Source organism: Triticum aestivum, chromosome 7A (genome assembly GCF_018294505.1).
Source record: "Triticum aestivum cultivar Chinese Spring chromosome 7A, IWGSC CS RefSeq v2.1, whole genome shotgun sequence".
NCBI classification, from domain to species: Eukaryota; Viridiplantae; Streptophyta; class Magnoliopsida; order Poales; family Poaceae; genus Triticum; species Triticum aestivum.
Window position 1 is genome coordinate 309,915,109 of NC_057812.1, and position 9,681 is coordinate 309,924,789.

Genomic DNA, 9,681 nt, shown 5'->3' on the forward strand with positions numbered 1-9,681 from the left:
TAAATGCGCCGACAAAAGAATATACAAAATTGAGAGCACTTCAGAAGGCACTAGGCCTGGCCAGGACGGGGCCCGCAAGCAGCCGAACAAGCTGATGAGACCTCAGTTGTGTCAACGATAGATGCTCCATCCCTAGCTGTATGGAACCATAGTGCGCAAGGCAGTCCTTTGACATCTTCATTGCATCTTTGACTTCAAGTCAGAGCTAAGCTGAAGCAAGCCTTTCAGCTTTAAGTCGAGACTAAAGAAGTCGAACTGATTGAGGCAGCAACTGCATAGAGGTTGTCTCACACCTGCTGGTGAGTAGCTTCAACTCATTGTCTTCATCAAGACAGGACCTTGGGGTCATCTCGCCGTCCTCAAGATGGTTTGGCTCACTATCTTCCCTAAAGTGCTGCCTAGCATAAGAGATATGACTCTGAAAGAGAAACAAGGAGACACGTAACAGGTTTCACAATTATATAATCAAATAAATGGATCTGTTCTGCATAAGGAATATGTTTTTACAACTACAATTTAAAACTGGTAGTTGTTGCAAACATCCAATCAGATGTAAACAGCAAAGTAACAGTAGTGGAGGAAATGATGCCTATCCAAATCTATACTAGAACAAAGTTTGAAGGCTTGAGAAGGATGAACTTACATTACATGTTAACACGGGCTGGACAAAGCCCTTCTCCATGTTGATGGAAGGATAACTCAATAAATTCCCCAAAGAAAATTGTTTATAAGCGTTGCCATTATTCTACATTTTTCAAAGAGTAAAAATAGATCAAATAATATTGGAAGAAACAGAGGATAATGAATCTCAGGTGTAGACTGATGATACATAATCAAATAGCAATTAATTAAGTACAGCATTACAAGGCAAGAGGTACTGACAAGAGGAATGCATACATCAATGTGTGAAGTGGCATTGGCTTTATTCAACATTTTGGTAAGAGTAAATGTAGATATGATAATTTGGAGAAATTGGAGGGCAGGGCAGATAAGATGCAGAGTAATGCTAGACAATCAACTATCTCGCGATGCAAGTATAGTAATACCACCACCGTCCGTTATTACATGTCGCTCAAATGGATGTATCTAGCACTATTAAGTTCTAAATACATCCAATTGATCAACAATTAATTCGATATAGAGGGAGTACATGCCAACATGTACTTACATGAGCTATCCAAAACTTCATAACCATTGTGTTAATTCTACATTTATCTAAGAGTAAATATAGATCTTATAATTTCAAGCAAAGGGAGAATAAAGAAGCGAACATTTACAGTGATGCTACATAATCAAACAACTAGGAGTGTAAGTATGCTGACAAAGGGCAAGAGGTACTAACAAGAGCAATGCAGAGCCCAGTACTGTTGTGTGATACGTCTCCAATGTATCTATAAATTTTGATTGTTCCATGCTATTTTATTATCAATCTTGGATGTTTTATAATCATTTTATAGTCATTTTATATCATTTTTTGGTACAAACCTATTGACATAGTGCCAAGTGCTAGTTGCTATTTCTTCCATGTTTTTTACATTGCAGAAAATCAATATCAAACGGAGTCCAAATGCCACGAAACTTTACGGAGATTTTTATGGGCCAGAAGGAAGGCAATGGGCCCTGGTTGCGCCCTGGTGGGTTGTGCCCACCTCGGGTGCCCCCCAGACCGCCTCTTTGCTCTATAAATACCCCAAAATACCAGAACCCTAGGGGAGTCGATGAAATATTCATCCAGCCGCCACAGAGTCCAGAATCACCAGATCCAGTCTAGACACCATCATGGAGGGGTTTACCACTTCCATTGGTGCCTCTCCGATGATGTGTTAGTAGTTCTTTGTAGACCTTTGGGTCCGTATTTAGTAGCTAGGTGGCTTCAACTCTCTCTCTTGATCCTCAATACAATGGTCTCTTGGAGATCCATATGATGTAACTCTTTTTGAAGTGTGTTTGTTGGGATCGATGAACTTCGAGTTTATGATTAGATCTATGTTTTTATATGCATGAAAGTATTTGATTTTCTTTGATCTCTTTTATGCGTGATCTCTTATAGCCTCGTATTTATTCACTGATATTTGGGTCTTGTCTGGACAACTTGATATATTTATCTTGCAATGGGAAGAGGTGCCCGGTAGTGGGTTCGATCTTACGGTGCTTGATCCTAGTGACAGAAAGGGAACTGACACGTATGTATCATTGCCACTAAGGATAAAAATACGAGATCTATATCTAACCCTTATAGATAAACGGATTTTGTCTACATCATGTCATCGTTCTTATTGCATTACTCCATTTTTCCATGAACTTAATACACTAGATGCATGCTGGATAGCGGTCGATGTGTGGAGTAATAGTAGTAGATGCAGGCAGGAGTCGATCTACTAATCTTGGACGTGATGCATATGTTATGATCATTGCCTGGATATCATCATAATTATTTGAAGTTCTATCAATTGCCCAACAGTAATTTGTTTAACCATTGTTTGCTATTTTTCTTGAGAGAAGCCACTAGTGAAACCTACGGCCCCCGGGTCTTCTTTCTCATATATTTGCCTTGCGGTCTACTTTTCCTTTGCATTTTTATTCAGATCTATTAAACGAAAAATCCAAAAATACCTTGCTGCAATTTATTTTATTGGCGTTCGATCTATCAATCTACTACAATTTACCTCATGTCCGTTTGCCTATCTCGAGGCGCCGTACCTCGGAAGGGATTGACAACCCCTTTAACACGTCGGGTTTCAAGGTGTTGTTATTTGTGTACAGGTGCTGCTTACGTTGTGTTGCTTGGTTCTCCCACTGGTTCGATACCTTGGTTCCATAACTGAGGGAAATACCTACCGTCGCTGTGCTAGATCATCCCTCCCTCTCTAGGGAAATACCGACGTAGTTCCAGCTACCATCATTGTGAGATCCAATGATCCTTTGAGCAAGGAGATTCATCTGAAATTATTTTTCATACAAGAGAGAAGGTAAGGCACATGCAGAAATTTAGGAGTTCAAATTTTGAATTGATATCATAGACAGTACCTGACGCTGGGCTCTTAGTAGTTCTAATAGGGGTTTGGCCAGTGGAGTAGGGGTAAAGTGCGGTACAGTTGGGCCTGTGTTTTCTATGGATGCTCGTCTATCTGATTTAACAGGTATAACTACCTTCTCCAAATACCTAGTTTTTACTCCTTGAGGATCTGCACTCACCCTCTTCCTTTTGGACATCTATTACGAAAGAACAACATTTGACTGGAAAAGCATAGTATGACGACACATGGAATAGGTACATAAAATGGATAGGTATGGCATATACTCATATATGATGCTTGAACTAAGCAGATGGTGTAACAAAGTAGAAGTAATGCAAGAGGTCAGATGCAAAATATGTGCGACCAATACAACCTTGCCAAGTTAGAGCAAGCACCTTGATGGGTGAATAAGATAGGCCATCCTCCACCATGCCAAGTTTGTTAGCCAATGGATTGTTCCGCAATATTCCTCTCGTGCGCCCATTCTCATATTCATTTTGATAATGTTCAATACCTGACATGCATGAAAACATAAAAAACAAGTGAGATTATCTTTGTAATGCAGAAGTGATTCTAATCCAATACTGCCTCCCTGTAAACCCCTTTGTGCTATCTCTGCAATTCTTCTGAGAGATGCCATGCATGCTGTAATTTGGTGTGTGCATTAATATAATGTAGCCTACTATTCAAAATATGAGAGCTCCAGAAGTGATGATACTTCATAGATGTCAGCTTTAACATATAGTAAAGAAGAACAAGTCGACCTGACCTGACAGAAATAAACTAAGGGAGAACAACTCGACCTGACCAATCAACCGCAAATGTCTCTGCTACTCTTCCCAACAAGGAACATACTTATTAAAGAAGAGAAGAGGATCATCTTAAAAAAGAGCAGAAGAGCAAGCAAATTGAAGACATTACAAGTCTTTCTATACAATGTTGGTTGCCCACCCATGATGAACCAGAGCACACAGAGAAATACTATTCCTTCCGGTCTCTCCATACATGGCTCACATGCATTTCGAGACTAAAGTAGGAACATTTAGCTGACCAATTAAACATCTCTCAATTTTACTAATATCAGCATTATATCAGATTTGAATTTGTACAACTAAGCTTGTTTAGCTCGATGGGTGGAGCAGTGCTATTATGACATGAACCACGTAGGCTGATCATGGTCATCATAAAATGGGGAAACTGTAAGCATGATGAGTATAGTGTTGACCATGGCAGTGGGATGGCAGATCTAAAGCTGCAAACCGTGCAAAGGGTAGTTAGCAACTGATGTTTGCTTTGAAATAACAACTAAGATTTGGTATGGACAAGAAAGTATAGTCAACAAGTGACAAAGAAATGCAATTCTGTTGTCTCTCTCTATGTCACGACATGCATTTGGAAACTCAAGTGGGACCTTTAGCTAACCAATTAAATGTGTCTGTTAACTAATATCAGTATCATATCACAATCATATTTGAACAACTAAGCTTTAGAATTTTAAGTGTTGTTTTGTTTAGTTTGAAGGGTGGAGTAATGCTAGTACGACACAAAGCACCTACGCAGATCATAGTAGAGTAGATAAAAGGGGAAAACCCTAAGCATCAAGTAAAATCAGGAAACTGGAACTAGCTGGACCAGTGGGTGGCGCACATGCTTTTTGAAACGAATATAGGAACATTAGGTGACCAATTAAACGTTCTCTGTTTTAGTAATATGAGCATCATATCAGATTCGTATTTCAACACCTAAGCTTTGGAATTATGAGTGGCATGTTGTTTCGCTTGATGGGTTGAGGTCTTGAGGAGCAGTGCTAGCACGAAACGAAGCACCTACGATGATGGTAGTGAATATAAAGAGGGGAAACCACAAGCTTTACGAGTATAGTGACTGTGCCATGGCGGATCTGAAGGTGCAAACCGGACAAAGCTACTTCGCAACCAATGCTTGCTTTCAACTAGCCACTACGATTTGGTACGGACAAGAAAAGTACAGTAAACAATTTACAATCTATTTTCTGGGCGAGATCAATAACTTAAGCACAGATGGAAGTGTACCACCTATCTTGCGACGCCGTGTAGGCCCCTGCTGATACGTGAGGGTGCTGCGGGTCCGATGGCTGTCGGCGGCGGGGAAGAAGACTTTAGACGGCAGACGGCCGGGTCGGGGGATAAATCCTATTGCCGTGGATGAGGCGGTCGTAGGAGCGGCAACGGCAAGGTGGACGATGGCACCGATGAAGCGAGAGGACGTGATGACCTGGTCCGGCGCCGTGGATGAGAGACGTCCATCGCTTGCAGTGGACGACGGGGTAGGGGTAGCGGCTCCGGCAAGGAGAAGGATGGGGTGGTGGACGGCGGAGGCTCGCCGCAGTGAGGAGGTTGTTGTGGCGCCAATGGTGTATGAATGGGGAAATGGAGGGGGAGGGGGATCTCAAACTTTGGGACGCGTTGTCTGAAATGTGGGAAAGTTACGAACTTATCCCCCGTTTAAAATTTCGGACATCATGTCGGTTGGGGATAGGATGGTAATCTCGCATCTCCCAAATATTTGCTGGTAGCGATTTCGGCCGAGGAGAGGGTGTTTTGCCGCCCACGGTTGGCACCCACGATGTATGAACGGGGCTGACAGGTAGGGCGGTTGTGTCACATCTGAGGGAAGTTACACATCTGCCCCTATTTAAAATATTTGCCTACATCGATTTCGGACAAGGATAGCTTGTTTTTCCGCCCACCGTGTATGAATGGGGAAATGGAGGGAGAGAGACATGTCTTTCGGATGAGCTTGAATCAAATGTGTTTTGCCGCCCATGTTTGGCACCCACAGTGTCTGAATGGGCTCAGAGGTGGTCGTGTCACGTCTGATTGAAGTTACTAGTCTACCCCTATCGACAACAGTGTAAATCCGGTCGATAAGGATGTGAAGTGTCAGGGGTAGACAATAATTTCCATATCGCAAACACTTGCTTCGGGCAGCCCACAAATGATAGTGGGTGTTTAGCTGCTTTGTTCAAAACTTGGGAGAATTAGCATTCACGTTTGCCCTGGGCCCTGGCAACTAAATTCAGATCCAATTTGTATTCGATTATGAATATCCACAGATAATTGTACGTTTTGTTATTTATTCCTTCAAAACCACAACAAAGATTTATTCCACCTTTATATATGATTATGATTTAGAAATGCCGTGATCTCCGAATTCAGTCGGTTGGATACACTTTGAGTCAAAGAGTTAGTTCATCCAATACAATATGCTCACACGAAAAATATTTCACCTTATGTCAATCATACAAGTACTAGGGATTACCTCGCCTAAAAAATTCGGATCATCACAACACATGGACATCATAGGGGGTCTTACAACATTATCCATTTAGAGACATGACACAACATGCAAATACAATAATCTAATGACAATTTCAACTGGTATCTAAAGTAGAACTGGGATTACCCTGGGCTTCAGATAGCAGAAACAGCGGGACCTCCTCCGTCTTGAAATGCAACATTATTTCTTCCTCCAATTCTTGGGTTGCTTGCATAACGCGTGCAGCTAATTGCATAATTTCCAGCCTCAAGATCAAGATTACCTCATTCATGGAAGCCACACCATCTCTTTCTGCCTCTAGTAGAGCATCAAGAACTATAATATCTGTGCTTGGACTGCTCTCCAGCGGTGTTGCCTCTGAACTGCTACCATATGGTAACATGGATCGCGCACTGCTTCCACAATTCTGGGGTTGCACATTGTGTCCTAGTGTGAACGGCATCCTGAAAGGTTTCTACTGGGCATAAGTAAGAGATAGTTATTGCATGATCTAGGCAGTAAGCTTACATGATAAACGACGTACGAATTATTGCCGAGCATGGAAAGCTATATTTAAATCGTTCAAATCAGCATCAGCCGAAAAGAAATTAAAATGGTAATATGAAACTAGGGATGTAAGTGGCAAATAAACGACATCCGCCAGTCCCATCTAGTTAGTTTTTGCTAGCTCTCTAGTTCGTTTTTCGCAAAAAACAAAAACTCTTTTGAACTATCATACCACTAGCGGACTTTAATCAGGATTAAATGGGACCTAGTTGACATCCCTAGTTGAAAGGGAGTGTACCACCACTATATTTAAGTTGCCAAGGCATCTAAGTAGTTGAAATAATCTAATAAAGCACTTAACAGTGTGGCCTCATATAAACTACAAAGACAGTCTTGTGATGAAGTCTAGAGGAAAATTTAAGGACTCAAATGAACTAGGCATGCATTTATTTACGGTATTACGGCAGGCACTGCTGACATATTGGCCAACTCAGGTATAGCCTAACAAGTAACAAACAAGCATTCGAATCAAGCAACACAGCAAAGCAGACAACTGAACTATTTGTAATTCCATAGGATTACAGGTTGAGGGCACAAGCCAAGAAAGTAGCCCACATGCATTACATTTCACATGTACTAAAACACACTGGCTTACCATATGTTGCTGTGAAGCCTCGATGCTGTTGCAATGTTCTTTGAAGATATCGTCAGGATCCCGTGGTTGCAAATCTAGTTGTTGTAGTTTATTCTACACCCTCTATTTAGGTAAAATTAATTTTAATCTCATGCACTGGTTCGAATTGATCATCAATGGTTCATCTAAACTAATGAAAGAAGGGTGTGTGCTTACACGACAATATATCTGCTTCACTCTATTTTTATGCTTGTTCAAGGTGCCAGCCCCAAAACAACAAATATTTTGCTTGACGGGGTTGGCAGCTCCATAATTAATAGAAGCATCAAATTAGTCATGCAACTTGGGAAGATCAAGAACACACAAAAAAGTAATGAACAAAGGCTCGGAGCAGTGATGTAATAGCTAGCATCAGAAAATGTAGGGTAAAACGAACAAAAGGCAATGGAACCACATGCTAGTTTGCTGATGTGTAATTAAGCATAGAGAATATGAACCAGTCTAATGGAACCAACAGGTGGCATCAGAGCAACACCATTATCATAAATATAGCATGCAAGAAGTAAAATAGTAGGCAGTGATATCTAGGAAGTACAATAATACTTAGTACAAAACTAAAGCATATTAACTATATGTGCACTGGTATGTAATTTAGCACATGTAATATGTTCACTGCCAGAAGTATGGCCTATAGGTGCAAGCAGAATAATGTGTCTCATGAAAAATTGAATGATGCCCTGAAGAAATTCGAAGGTGTGGTGCTTATGCTAAGAAAGTGAACATAGGCGCCGGCCGTTGGATAATAGTACCTGATTCTTGATGGCGTATGGGTATCGTTGTCATACTTGATAGCTAAGGATCGTCGATGGTGCTCGTGTTGCGGTTGAGTTTGGGCTGGCTGTCGATGTTGCTGAAGCGGCTCCGGTGCTTCGATCGTGGAACTTGTCGACATACAAAAAAGCTCATCTGTGGTAAGTGAACAGTTGCACAATAAAGAAGATAAAAAACCGAAGGAGTACAAATCAAAATAACCTGATGAGGATACAACATCAGTAAAGCAGGGCCGGTGGAGTTGAATATGGCGTCCGTGGAGCGGGTCCGGTGCAGTGGACGAAGGCTTCGGTGGGCGCGGTGTATAGTGCTTTCGGTGAGGCGGATATGTTGCGGCGGACAAGGGCTTGTATGAAGGGCCAGCGATGGGGCGGACGAGGGAGTCAGTGAAGGGCCTACAATATGGTGGACGTGGGCACTGGTTAAGCAGATCCGGTGCGGTGGACCATGAGGGCGGTCAAGGAGATCTGGAGCGATGGACAAGCCAGTCGCTGAAGCGGCTCAGATGAAGTGGTGAGTTGGCAGTTGGGGGTTCCAAGGTGCGTAAGGTAGATCCGGTGGGGTGTGAGGTCCACCGATGCGGCGGAGGACTTGATTCGACGACTTCCCGTGGTTGGGGGGGGGGTCGGGGAGGGGAAGGGGACGGGCTCTGGGGAAGAATGTTGGGGGCAAAGAGGGGTAAGCAATGGAGTTACCAAAGCAGCCCTTTTCCGTTCATGTTGCAGGGGTAAAACAGGAATATTGCAGGGCTATACTTTCGGGCGCGAGATATTTCGATGTGAGCGGGAAGTTGGAAAGCTTTTGGCGCCTAAAATTAGAAGTGTTCTGCTCTTGTATAGCCGACTATGATATCATGGCCGAGAATTTATTTTTTTGCATGCAAAAAAAGTGCAAGTTTTGAAAATCAATGTCTCCAACTCGAAACTTAGATTGTCCATTCAATTCAAATATGGATCATTGAGCTAGTATAAGCAAATACCATCATACGGTCCAATTCAAATGAAATTCAAAATGTGTTTATCCTAAATATGATGACAAAAGCAAAAATGTGTATGTGTATGAATAAAGTGGATGATTATAAAGTTTGAACATGCACGTATGTGTACATCTCTATGTTTGATATATGAATTTGAAATCATGAAATCGCGGCTTAAAAAATGTACCTCCATTTAAATGATTACAAAAGCTAATGATGGAGTCGAATTCCAAAATTCCAATCTTAGGTTTGTAATTCTGGTACATCAAGGTATATCACGCATGTTCAAAAGTATCATTATCTCATAGTCCAAACTGTGAAACAAATTGGTCAACCATGAGTGCACACACTATTGACCATATATCTCTCAATTACGCTAAAGTTCCTCAAATATAGACACCTCACTCTTTATCTGAAGC